This window comes from Megascapheus bottae, chromosome 15, assembly GCF_031878675.1.
Source record: "Megascapheus bottae isolate mThoBot1 chromosome 15, mThoBot2.hap1, whole genome shotgun sequence".
Classification (NCBI taxonomy): Eukaryota; Metazoa; Chordata; class Mammalia; order Rodentia; family Geomyidae; genus Megascapheus; species Megascapheus bottae.
The window spans coordinates 49,985,398-49,998,619 of record NC_143523.1 but is presented as its reverse complement, the minus strand read 5'-3'; the positions used below and the strand labels follow the sequence as shown (position 1 = coordinate 49,998,619).

General features: G+C 50.1%; 1 protein-coding gene across 1 annotated transcript in view; it reads right to left on the bottom strand.

Annotated features, from left to right (window-relative positions):
* Positions 1-13,222, bottom strand: part of Zmiz1 (zinc finger MIZ-type containing 1) — a 212,724-nt gene that overhangs the window by 146,167 nt on the left and 53,335 nt on the right. Inside the window, exon 3 of the mRNA XM_090346671.1 lies at positions 1,778-1,869. The gene's annotated coding sequence lies outside the window, so the exon portion shown is untranslated. The remainder of the gene's footprint in view (positions 1-1,777; positions 1,870-13,222) is intronic.

Here is a 13,222-nt window from a genome sequence, read left to right as displayed (position 1 = left end):
CTTGCACACCAAGACACATCCCTACTCACTGATCAGCTGGATTCAGGTTTCTCATCTAGCCAGAGATCTTCCTTAATTAGTTAATCAGAGAACAGCTTACCACAGCCTGCAGCTCAGCTCTGTTTATTGGCTCCTACCTCTTCTAACAAAACAAAACAAAAAAACTCTAGGCCTTGGAGCCAGGAGCTGTTGGCTCAGTTCTATAATCCTATTCAGGAGGCCAAGATAGGAGGATCATGGTTCAAAACCAACCCCAGCAGGAAAGTTCATAAGACTCTTATCTTTAATTAATTCAGTGCCCACGCCTTGAATTCAAGTCCCAGTGCCAACACACAAGCAAACAAGCATCATCTGACATACAGTAGCTTCACTTCTTTTTTTTTTTTTTTTTTTTTTTTTTTTTGCCAGTCCTGGGCTTGAGCTCAGGGCCTGAGCACTGTCCTTGGACTTTTTTTTTTTCTCAAGGCTAGAGCTCTACCACTTGAGCCTCAGCACCACTTCCGGCTTTTTTCTATGTATGTGGTACCAAGGAATCGAACCCGGATCTTCATGCATGCTAGGCAAGCACTTTAACCACTAGGCCAAACTCCCGGCCCCAGTAGCTTCACTTCTGGGGGCTCTGTTGTCCCTGTGTCTTCATGGGAACAAACGTATCATATGGGTAGAGTTTTGTTATACTCCTAATCTCAAGAGCCCTCGACACAGAGGTGACTTCAATAAACAGTTAGAGAATGAAGAAATTAATAATGCCATATACTCATCTCTGAATGTCTAACTGCAGAGGAGGCGTGGGGGGCCTCCTCACCTTCCCTTCGGTCATACTCATGGAAGTGAGGCTGGCTCTGAGTCCATGGGTCTGCCTCTATCACACTATGCCTGCTTGGGGGGAGGGCAGGGCTGGATCTGCTCTTTCTCCTCAAATCCAGGCCTTTAGCTTAGGTCTGACCAGGTACAAGTGTCAGTGAGTGATGAATGAATTAGGAAATTAGGAAGCGGGTAAATAGTTAATCATGGAGCTGAATGGATGGATGGATAGATAGGCCCAATGGATTAGATGGATGGATGAGACAGAATGAAATGGGTAACTCTTTGGTAGGTGAGTAAATGGATGGTGAGTGGATGCATCCCACCACATGCACACAATTAAGACAGTAGGTAATGGGTTCTCCAGGATGGATTGGTCAGGCCAGTGCAACATGGTAAAGAGCCAAAGTATACATGCTTTATCTATCAAATAAGATTAAGCTAAGCAGTTCTAGTATGACCAGAGCTTGCTAAGCGGCCCCCGGCAGGCCAACGAGTTCCCCTAGGCCTTGGTCTTGGGTCTGAACATGTAGATAGAAATTCCTGGGGCAGGGAAAGGACTTTGGGGTTTAAATGCTAGCATAGAGGAGACCTCAGTCATCTCTCTGGGGAAGGGCACCTTCAGCCAGCTCTGCCTTACAGAGCTCTGCCTTTGCCCTCAAGCTTCACCTGTCCTTGCTGGCCTCAGAATGTTATAGCCACAAGGGCGGGGCCCTGTGGCTCCACCTTCAAACAGAGCTTGGCTGCTAGTATGGCTCAACTGCAAAGAATATTCAGTCTGCACTTGTTTACAGCATCCTCAAAGACTGGAATGAGCAGAGAACTGGAGTCCCATAGCCATTTTAGAGACAGACAAAATGAAGCCCAGAGTATTTTGTGGGAGGCTGGTAGCATCCAAGGCATTACAGAGAAACTGCATGTAGATCAGGGATGATTGGCTCAGCCTGTCTAGGCTCCAGAAGGTCTGGATTACCTTTCTTGGTCTGCAGCACAGTGACAGGTGTCAGCTCCTCTCCTCACACCCCTGGCAGCATTGGACTGGTACCCACGGGTTCCCTCCTCTTCCTGGGGAGAGAGACACGTGTGAGTGGCCAGGGAGGGACACAAGCAGCTGTCTTTCCCACCCATTCTTGTTCTGAGAATCTCAGTTTTCTCTGAGCCAGTAAGTATGCTGCCTGATTCATCAGAGCCCTAAATAAATTCATCCCACCCAGCCACTCAAATAGGCAACTCAGTTCCTCCCAGTGGGATCTTTCTTCCCTTCCTTCCTTCCTTCCTTCCTTCCTTCCTTCCTTCCTTCCTTCCTTCCTTCCTTCCTTCCTTCCTTCCTTCCTTCCTCCCTCCCTCCCTCCCTCTTTTCCTTCCTTCCTTCCTTTTGTTGTTGTTATTGTCAGTTGTGGAGGCTTGAACTTGGGACCTGGGTGCTGTCCCTGAGCTCTTTTACACAACATTTGCCCTCTACCACTTTGAGCCACTTCTGGTTTTCTGGTGGTTAATTGGAGATAAGAATCTCCCAGACTTTCCTGTCAGTCTGGCTTTGAATCATGATCCTCATAATTCAGCCTTCTGAGTAGCTAGGGATTATAGGCATGAGCCACCACCACCAGGCTCTTACTTATTATTATTTTTTTGCTCTTACTTATTTTATTTATTCATTTTTTTTTTGCCAGTCCTGGGAACTGACCTCAGGGCCTGAGCACTATCCTTGGACTTTTCTCAAGGTTAGTGCTCTACTACTTGAGCCACAGCACCAGTTCTGTCTTTTCTATGTATGTGGTACTGACTGAGGAGTCGAACCCGGGTCTTCGTGCATGCTAGGCAAACTCTCTACCACTAGGCCAAACTCCCAGTTCCGTGCGCTTACTTATTTTTAAAATAAGTTTTGTTTCTTTTGGAGGTCAGGAGTTTTGGATTGCCTTTCTTTTCTTGATGAGAGAAACAGAAAGCCATCACCTTCCTGTGTGGCCCCCAGGCAGGGTGACAAGGAGAAGCTACTGGGGTATTTTTAGCTAGGCATACACAACCCTTGCCTGCTCTTCTCCCTGTACCAGGCCTTGCTTCGGGGGAATTATCTCACATGGCCAATCCGGCAGACACTTCTAAAGCCACTCTTTGACCCTGTTTGAATTCTTTCCTCATTATGAACTGTTCTCCATCTATCTGGCTGACACTTGGAGCCATCTGACATGTGCACACAGCCCCCACAAAAATCAACCCATGGCCATATCTCACCCTCCTGTGGGCAGGCATGGGTGAGTTCAGACTGTTATCTTCCTTATGATTGAAAGCCCAGAAACAATTTAAGGCAGACAAGCACTCTGACTGATTTACTTTGTGTCTCCATAACTCCAGACTTTCTCCTGTGTCCTTCACGACTCCTGCCAGACCAAGTCTACTTCTGAGATTATTCTACTACTATTCACCTTGTTTTGTTTTATTTTGCTTTTCTTCATTTTTGGCCCTGGTTTTCTTTATTGTTATTATAAAAGTGATGCACAGAGGGATTACAGTTACATAAAGCAAGTAAAGAGGACATTCCTTTTTGGACAATGTCACGCCTTTCTCCCAGTTTTCCTCTCCCCGATTTTCTTCTTTTTAAATTCTTCTGAGTTCCAATAAGTGTGATTTCATACAAAGTAATCACACCCACAGAATGGGTTTGCTGTGCTAGTTGTAGATTTAACAAATACACAATGAAACAACAACAAAAACATGTTCTTTCCTGGATCACCTACGTCTAGACACTTGTCACAAACTTCTAAAGATTCTTGGATCACGTTTTAGGAAGTTCACTGCAGTATGGTATGGAGGAAATTTAGAAGGCTGATGAGGCTCAAGCCCTAAGACCAAGGTGAGGAAATCAGTCATGAAGTACTAGAACTCCACTGTGAGATCCAGGTGGGAGACACAGGTCTCCTAATGATGGAGCGTTCTGAGAAAGTGCAGGACTGCAGAAGCCTGGAGTCCAAGAAAGCATCTTTTCCCAGCATTCCTAAAGGCTTTTGCCTCCCTCTGCTGCTCCATTCAGCTTCCTGGGGCCTGCCTGGTCAGCAAGGGCTAGGTAGAAGCATGCTCCCTTCCACTCTAGGTAGATTTGGAGGCAGAGAATGTACCTCTAGGTGCTACATCCTGTGTTTTTGGTCTTTGATCCTGTGGGATGCAGGGGGACAACTTTCCCTAGACCTCCCAGTATGTGCCTTAGGGACAGGCTAGGATGGTAATGCTGGTGCTCACTGAGCTCTTGGACTTCGCTGGCACTTTCTGTCCTCTTCTGCTAGCGACCCCACACACTGTTGCCTGCCCCTCCTGCCAAGAACAGGATGTAGGCATCCGGAGGTGAGTGAGAGTGTGGGGTCGGGTGGGGAGTGGCCCCAGGACGAGGCTTCCTGAAGCCAGATCGGTTTACCACAGTCAGTTGGGCCCAGGACCGCACAGCTGTGAGTTATAAATGTCCTAGTCAGAGCTGGGGCAAGAGGCCCAGCTGCCAGTGGAGGCACAGTGCTCCCCCCAAGGCCTCCTCCATCACCTTCAGAGTTCATTCTCAGGTGGCCAGCTCTATGACTCTTAGGCTTTCAGCACAGCTCCCTCTGAGGTGCCTAGTATGAGGGGGCTCTGCTCCCATCTTCCTCTGCTGGCTCTCCATTCTTTCAGGTACACACCTGTGGTACCATAGACCCAAGGCCCAGCTGCCCTCCAGTGCCTAGCATACTTATATAGGATCACCTGGTCTAGAGCAGTGAGGGTCAGCAGGGCTGGGCACCTCCAGGAGAGCCTCCCTGAGGTATCAGCATCCCGGTCTGTCCCCTGGACTCCGTCGAGTGTATGCAGAATGGACCCCAGGGCAGAGATGCCAACCTGTACACAGCATGACGTAGGTCCCACCAACCCTGTACTAGATCCTCCTTCTGCTGGAGTCACCGAGGTAAGTGGCACAGGCCCAGATCACAGAGCTTCTTTTTAGGCTTCCAGCTAAGCTTGTACAAATTGGAGTCCTCTTTTTGAAAAATATGCAGACAGCCAAGTGCTGGTGGCTGCCACCTGTGACCCTACCTGCTCAGAAGGCTGAGATCTGCCGATTGTGGTTTGAAGTCAGCGCAGGCAGGAAAGTTCATAGGACTCTTATATCCAGTTAACAAGGAAGAAAAAAGTCAGGAGTGGAGCTGTGGCTCAAGTGGTAGAGTGTTAGCTTTGGAGGAGAGGGATTCCAAGAACAGAGCACTCAGGCTCTGAGTTCAAGCCCCAGGACACACACACACACACACACACACACACACACACACACACACACACACACCAAGAACAACAAAAGCAACAAAAACAATAAATGTACACACATGATCAAAACTACATATTTATAATAAGAAAATAAATTGTACTAAATTCCTGAAGATAGCTACCCGAGCTTCTTTCTCAGGAGGCTGCTTTAAACAACTTACCAAAAAGTGCTTATAATGAAAGTCTCCTAACAGCAACCTGCCACACCTTCCCAGCTAGACTACTTCATAGAACCCAGTGACTCCCAGCCCTCCCTGGCAAGCTTCATGAGCTTCTCAGTAGGTTCCCTCTCTAATTGTCATAGCAGTGATTAAACTAGCCATGATACCTGACTCTAAAGGGCCTTCAGCCATACTGTTCCAAGTACTTTATATGAATCAATTCATTTAATATCACTAGACATGGAGATACAGACTGCATTCATTTTGACACATAAAAGATTTAGAAACTACGCAGTGGCTCACATCTGTCATCCTAGCGACTCAAGAATCTGAAATGTGAAGATCATGGTTCAAAGCCAGGCTGGGCAGAAAAGTCTTTCCAATGAACCACTAAAAAGTTGGAAGTGGAGCTGTGGCTCATGTGGTAGAGCACTTGCACAAAAGCTCAGAAGAGCACCAAGTTCACGCCTCAGTGCAAGCAAAAAAATAAAAGTTTAACCAGCCCAAGATCACACAACCAAAACAGATGTTTTTCTGCACTGGCATAGTTAGTTGCCCTCTAGTCCCTCTGCTAGCTCTCGGGAAAGCTGGGATCATTTTCCCTCCTTGAGAGACTCTAATGGGGCCAGAGGCAGCCAAAGCTGAAACTAAGTAAGCTCATTCATTCATTCATGAGCAACCCCATTCATTCACCACACAAGTGTTCAGAAGACACTTGCAACCTGGATGCAGAATAGAGCCTCCTGCCTGTCTTGCTCTGCGCTGGGCATGCTAGCTTTCTCTGCAGAGGCAGAGGTAGGCACTGCCTGGACTTAAGCTGGCTGGCACGGCTTGTGGCGGGGGGGGGGAGGCACAGGCTCTGGAGCTGAGCTGATCCCAGCGAGGTAGGGAACAATTGCCCAAGATCATCAGCATGCTGTCCAGAGCCCTCATTTCACTGACAGGAAGTGATAAACTGGCGAGAAGTTGATGTCTGGACACGTAGAGCACCTGTGTGGAATATGAGGCTGTTTTCTGCAGGGCAGGTGCAGCCATCCACACAGGTGGTAGTGGATGGAGAAGGCAGGTAGGTACCTTTGTTTTCTCTCTGTGTCCTCCATCTGTCCCCTGGCCCTCCTCGGGCTTCCCCAGATTGCACGCAGTGCCATCGAAGGGCTGGTGATCAGGGATCTCTGGTGCCGATGGCACCGATACGTGCACCACACCAAGGCCACACTGGGTACATTCCCAGGGGGTGCTTTACCTGTGGTTCTCAGTCCTTCCAAGCGCCACCTTTTCCCAATGGACAGAGGAGGAGGCTGAGTGTGAAGCAGTGGGTGAGACAGAACCCTGGCTTCCCCCTTCACAGCCTCCAGCCCTCATCTGGAAGTCTGGCCACCTAGCCAGCACAGGACCTTATCAAAGCCATTCTCCTGCTACCTGGAGACCCAGTCATCTTCAGCCTAGACAGGAAAGCAGAGCAGGGGCATGTCCAGGAAGTGAGATTTGGCCGGAAGTGAGCAGGTGCCAGAAGTTCCCAGAGCCATTTATGCGTCATCTTGTGCAGGGTGAACAGTTCTGTTGAGGGGCCTGAGGGGCTGGGGAGAGGAGAGGGTGGTGCTGTCTAGACGCTGGGTTCTGAGATGGGATAGAGCAGTGAGGGCCTTGCTGGCCCCTGTTTTTCCTGGTCCTTGCCTTTCTGTCCCAACTCTCAGATGTGGCTTTTCTCTTCCAGTATGCTCCAACAGATACAGCAAGCCCCATCTGGGTTCTGCATTCATTATTTATGTATCATTATTTAAATCACTTCAAACCAGTCACTTTCTTCCTATTTAGCCTCATCTAAAGCAGTATCATCTGTGAAATCACGGGTTTGATATACTAATTATATATTTTTTCTAATCCACAGGAAAATAAATACATAACATTAAAATGTGAAATTCAGACCTGCCCACGTGTTCTGGCGGGCCAGTCAGTGTGCAAGGTCTGATCTGAGTATAGGCTGGCTGTGAAGAAGGTGGGGCTGGTAGGGAGAGAGCCCCTAACTGCAGGGGGAGATGAGAGGGGAAAAGGAGGGCACAGAATCCATGCTGGATGGGGAAGTAGGTAGAGATTTCTGAAAGGGCACAGGGACTCAGATCAAGCTGCCTCATCCTCTCTTCAGGGATGCAGTTTAGACTCTGCCATCCCTGTCAATTGTTCCTGTCGACTGTAAGACATTCTTGGTGAGCGCCGAATAGACACCCACACATCTGTAATGGAGTGTGTGTCTAGGACATTGACTTGCTGGAAGCAATGGGCCTTGCGTACTTCGCTCTTTACAGAGATTCAAGCCAGGAGTTCCAGCCACACTGGGATCCCCTAAGCACCTTACCAGGCCTTGAGATCATGGGCCTCCCTCACCCCACTTCCCTTTCACCTAAACAGAGGCCTTTCCAGGAATGTCCTGGTGCCAAGGGGGAGACAGGGCTATTGTGTGTGACAGATATAAAATCAAATAATCAGCTAATCACCAGCAAATTAGCATCCCATCTTTACATAGAACAAATATAGTATTTACGTAAAAGTTGTTAGGAGTTTCTCTCTTTTTAATTAGCAGGAATAAATGCAAAATGAATGGTAATTAGGCAGCTGATGGATTCCATAGTACAATTATGCCTGCAGCAGCGCCCCAGTCCTTAAACACAGCCCGCTCCCAGGAACCAGAGAAGCCTATTTATATAATTTATTTATAAAACAAAGTTAGCAAGAACAGAGGGTGTGGCCTGGGCCCTGCTGGGGGAGGGGCAGTCCTGGCTTTGGGGCAGGGCTCAGGAAGCAGGGAGGGGGGGGGTCTTTGCAAATGCACCACCAAGGCCCCCCTGTGTGTCTATTTCAGGACTGGCTTAGGTCCCTGAGAGAAAGGAACAGGACCTCCCAGGCAGGAAGTGGGCTGGAGCAGTGTGAGGGCTTGAAGCAGCTGTTCTCATCTTCCTATGGGTCTCTTTCTGTCCTCTGGTCACCACCTCTCTCCTTTGCTGGCCCTGTACCTTCACTGAGCAGCTCCACGCTGCCCCTGAGGTGCAGAGAGAAAGGGGATATTCTTCTTCTCTTCCTGGAATTCAAGGGAACCCAGATCTAGGAATAATTGCCCTCCCAGGTGGCAAGATGAGAACTGGGGGTTTCCAAGAATGCATAGGAGTTTTCTGAGAAGACCAGAAATAGCAGAGGGACCTGTATGTGAAAGGCAGGAAGATGGGAAATATCATCACATGACTATAGCTAATTGTATACCAGGTTTGGGGAGGCCGGAGTAAGTGGGCTCTTAGATGCCAGGCTAAGGGTTTGGTCTTGATCCTGGATGACACAGAGAGAGGTTTGGCTGGAGGAAAGGGCAGGCACTTCCTACTCACTGTTCTTTCTCAGGCCCCCTCCCCCACCCAAAGCCACAGAAGAGAGCCAGGTGGATGGGCCATTAGAGGCAGCTGGCCCAGCTCTGCAGAGCAAGTGTGGAGCCGAGCTGAGGCTAACCTGATTACAGGAGCAGGAGGTCTGTCTGCAGGGGTGGGCAGGAGGGAGGACAGCTGCTCTGAGTGAAGGGAAAAGCTCACACACATCAGGCTACTTTGGGGCTCACTGAGCAAGGGGCCTGACTGCCCTAGGAGCCTTGCCAAGACAGAGAGATAGGGGCACAGCCTTGTCCTCAGAGCAGACTAAGCTGGAAAGGGGAAGGGCAGAAATCTGGCTATAGCCCCAGGATAACTAGCTGATAACCAGGATAACCAACATAGCTAGGCATCAGGCAGGATGGGTACTCTGTAGTATGCTGTGCTCTCTGCCTTTCTTTTTCCCTGAGCTTGGACAGCGAGGAAGGAGCCCAGGCTGGTGAGGAGCCAGTTAGAAAGCTGGAGGAAAGCTGAGAGCCATGGCACTCAGGGCCCAGAATGCCTCTTCTGCCTCAGTGGATAAGCAGCAGTGTGCCATTCTTGCCCGCCCCCTCCCCAACTCCCCCGCTCAATTTAGGGACAGCCCAGACTCAGCATGCCCACCTCTAAACTGAAAATGCCAGTATCTGCCCACGGAAGCTTTAAGAAGCTATACGAGCGCACACACGACAGCCATTTGAACCTCAAAGCCCTGAGTGGTGGTTGAACTTGACTTTGACATTGCAGGATCTGAAGGATTTCCCAAAGGGAAACCCCACAGTCTCCAGGACCTGGGGCCTCCAACCTCTTACTTTACAAAAGCATTACTCACATGCCTTTCGCCCCCCCACAGGACTGAAATAAGGTCTAGAAACGAGGTCTGAGCTGTCAGGAAGACACTCTGGACTTGTACGGGAAGACCAAGATCACACCACTTGCTTTCTCTGCTCTGTAAGTCATGCTCCTGCCTTGGGCCGAAATCAATAATAAAAAAAAAAAATCCACGCTGATGGTTTTATGCTAGACAAGGGTCAGCCTTGGAGATGACATTTCTTCTGCCCAGAGCAATGCTCACAATCTACCTTTATCCTGAGACCTCAGCCTCAACTGTAGGCGGCAGCTGAAGATGTTGGGGGTGGTGGAAGATTATGGGTGTGGGGGGGAATCAAAGAGGTGAGGAGCTTCTTGCCGCTGCCTGAGCATCTCTCCAAAGACCCACCGGTGCTATTCATCAACTTGCTTTTCAGGGCTGTGAGAAATCAATGGCATTTGTGCTGCAAACTCATCATTAGGACAGGAAAAACTCTGCAATGGAATTGATTTGTTTAAATATAATAACACAATTTAACAAGAGAACCATGGGGGTGGGGAAAGAATCCAAGCAGACAACATGGCGAGACAGCCCGGAGGGAAGGGAGTCCAACCAGCCTGGCATCACTTTCCAAGTTGCTGCGGAGCGAACTCCATGCTCCCTCTATGGGTGTGTCCACCACTGGATGGACCCAGAGGCCTGCCTGCCCACTGCTATCTCTGCTGTTCTTGGAGATGAATGTTCTTGGTGAAGGTCAGTCCAGAAATTGTGACTCGGCCTGGCTGTGGTCCAGGTATCTGTACAGGACTTGGGAGGGGGGAAGGGGACATCCTAATGAATCTAATAGCTGCTCTATGGGAATGGGCCAGAGAGGGAGAAATGGGAGGACTGTGTTAGGGTAGGGTAAAGGTCCTTCAAAGAACTGGGAAGATGTTTGCCATGTCATGAATATGGTACCCACTGTGATGACGATGATGATGACGATGATGATGATGATGGAAAGTTGATTTTATTGATCCTTACACTGTTTTACAACCTTGCACACACTATAGGTATCATTTCCTTGACATTAGCATGTGAAAGAGGGGCTATTATTACAAATGATGAGACTGAGGCTCAGGGAGGCTACAGAGTTAGAAAGGGATGGAGCTGGGAGCAGACGCCATGGTTGACGTCCTGAGCTTGTTCAGTAACTTCTGAGCTCTCCACACTCACCACACACACAAACCCACGTGGGTGGGAGGTATCATAGGTGACCCAGGTTCTCACCTTAGGAAGCATCAGCTGCCTCCATCAACATTAAACAGAACCCAGGACCTCAGGGAGCAATGGCTCCTCCCCCAGGAAGTTACCAACCCTGCCACCGTCCCCTGTGACCTTTGCACTCTACCAGAATATTCTCTGCAAATGGTACTGCCAAGCCAGGGCTGTCCCCTCCTTAGGGAAGAGGTTCTGAATTCTCTAGAAGGCTGGGGGGAGGGCTGATAAAGTCCTCTATGCAAACAAGGAAACTGAGGCCTGGCAAGGGGAATCAGTCCCTTGGGTCCATCAGTCAAGGACAAAGAGCCCAACCATGACACTGCCTCCCTGTCCAGGCAGCAGGGGAGACACACACACACACACACACACACACACACACACACACACACACACACACACGACAGAGCCGGAGGGGGAAACAAGTCAGGCCTGGAGGGCAAGGAAAGTGGTTTGGATGGGTGATGTGTGGATGGACTGAGCCTAGGAGACCCCAGGAAGTCGTAGGGCCAGGTGTGTATGGGGTTAGGGGAGAAGGGCAGGTTGGGGGGTGGGGTGGGGGAGATTCCTGCACAAGAGGAGAATCTTCGAATTCAAGCAGGGTGCACTTGGCTCCTTGCCTCTGGATGCCCGGAGGAAGAGATTGCCAGGATCTGGAATTCTCAGGCTCTGACTAGGATGGTCCCAGGCAAGGCCAGTTGTAATGACTGAATTCTGGTTCTTTCAGATTGGGTGTCCCCTTGTGCCTTAGTTTCCTCCTCTGGAATGTAGAGCATGAACCAGCTCCCTGTGTGTGGTAGTGAGGAGCTGGATTTCAACAATGTATGTACAGTACTTAACATCTGATATGAATCACTCAGCACACGGCAGGTGGCTGCCGCCATACCCCCCCTCCAACAGGGCCTCTGGGCTCACTACTATGAGACCCACCAACAGGAACCACGGCGTTCACTGGCACCCTACACCCTACACTCTTTGCAGTGCTGCTGCACACACATCGTGGCTTTTTGTAGTATCTCCATAGGGGACCACTCTCACTTTATTCCTCTCATTCAGACCAAGACACACAAGGGTGGCCCCATGCCCCACGTCTCACAGCTGGTAAGACTGGAGGGCTGGAAAACCACTTGTTACCATTGGGTTGACTCCAAAGGCAGCTGGCCACTGGATGAGGGCCAGTGCCGCATGGTCTTTTTCACATTGATGCAGTGTAAGAACCAGACAAACAGAGGCTGGGTGGGGAAGACAAGACACTTGAGAGGTACCCCAGGAGTGGGCAAGCCATCCATCCTTAAGCTCAGATCTTCAAGATCTTTGCTTCCTAGCTACACATGTCAATCTGATTTATTAGGTTTTCAGGGTGTAGATGCAGAACAAGAGACAGGAAAGTTCCAAGACAGCTTTACCTCTGCTTCTGAATGCCCCTGGGGTGTCCAGTTCCTGATCGAGACTTCGGGGAATACTGCCTTCATTCATTCTTGCACGTTATCAGACGGTAGTGCCCATTTTGGAGATGGGAATGGAGAGGCCACACAGGCCACACAGGATCAAGCTTCAAGCACCCAGTTGTTAATGCATACAAGCAGCGCCAGGGCAGGAGGCCACCCTGCATATCTGGGCGAGGCACAGGGCAGGCCTAGAAGTTAGGTTGGAAAACTGAGCAGGAGAGATGTGCCTCCTCCCCCCACCCTGCCACCCCCTCTCTCTGGAAGCCCAGGTACCTAGCTTGGGAGCACCTGGAAGCTCAGTGAAGGGGCCTAACTGCCCTGGGCAGCAGCTGCTCTCAGGGAGGAAATCTGGAGGCACACAGGGCCTTGAACAGACTGGGAAGTTGGACACACAGGGAGGGAGGCTCCTATCTAGACCCCCTAGGACCCCTAGGTGCAGGAACTGCCGGTAGCAGAGCAATTAGCTTCCAGCACCCAGGAAAAAGGTCAAAGAGGCAGGCAGCAGGCACTGGCTGGACAAGGGCCCTGGCAAGCTGAACCTGGTTATTTTTAGTATCTTGATTCAAGAGGGAGAGGCCCTCCTCCCCACCAGGTAAATGTCAGCGCCACCAGCAGATACAGCCAATTAAAGTGGCTGAAGCATAGGCTAGAAAGACAGAGCTGGGGCCCCTGTCTCCGGCTTGCTCACTCAACCGCCCTCCCCAGCCCCAGTGGCTTCAGCTAGCAGGGCTCCTCTTCAGTACAACTGCCTCATGCCCCTACCACCCTAACAGGAAACACAGGTTGGGTCCCCCAAAGGAGGAGAAGGTGATTGTATCCTGAATTTGATCCTGGCTTAGCTGTGTGACTCCAGTCAAGTGTTACACCTTCTCTGACTATCGTTTCTCCCACTGGATGATAAATGAGGCTGATACAAGTCAGAGGGCAGGGAGAGGCCTTGAGTTTACCGAGATCTGTCACCCCCTACTGGGTGTGGGGGGAGAGCAGCTGTATTATTCCGGAATTGAACTCTGGACTTCCTGAGAAGGAACTGGGCTGGTCCTGGGCTGGTGAGGCCTGAGCTAGGCACACTGCCGGGGGTGG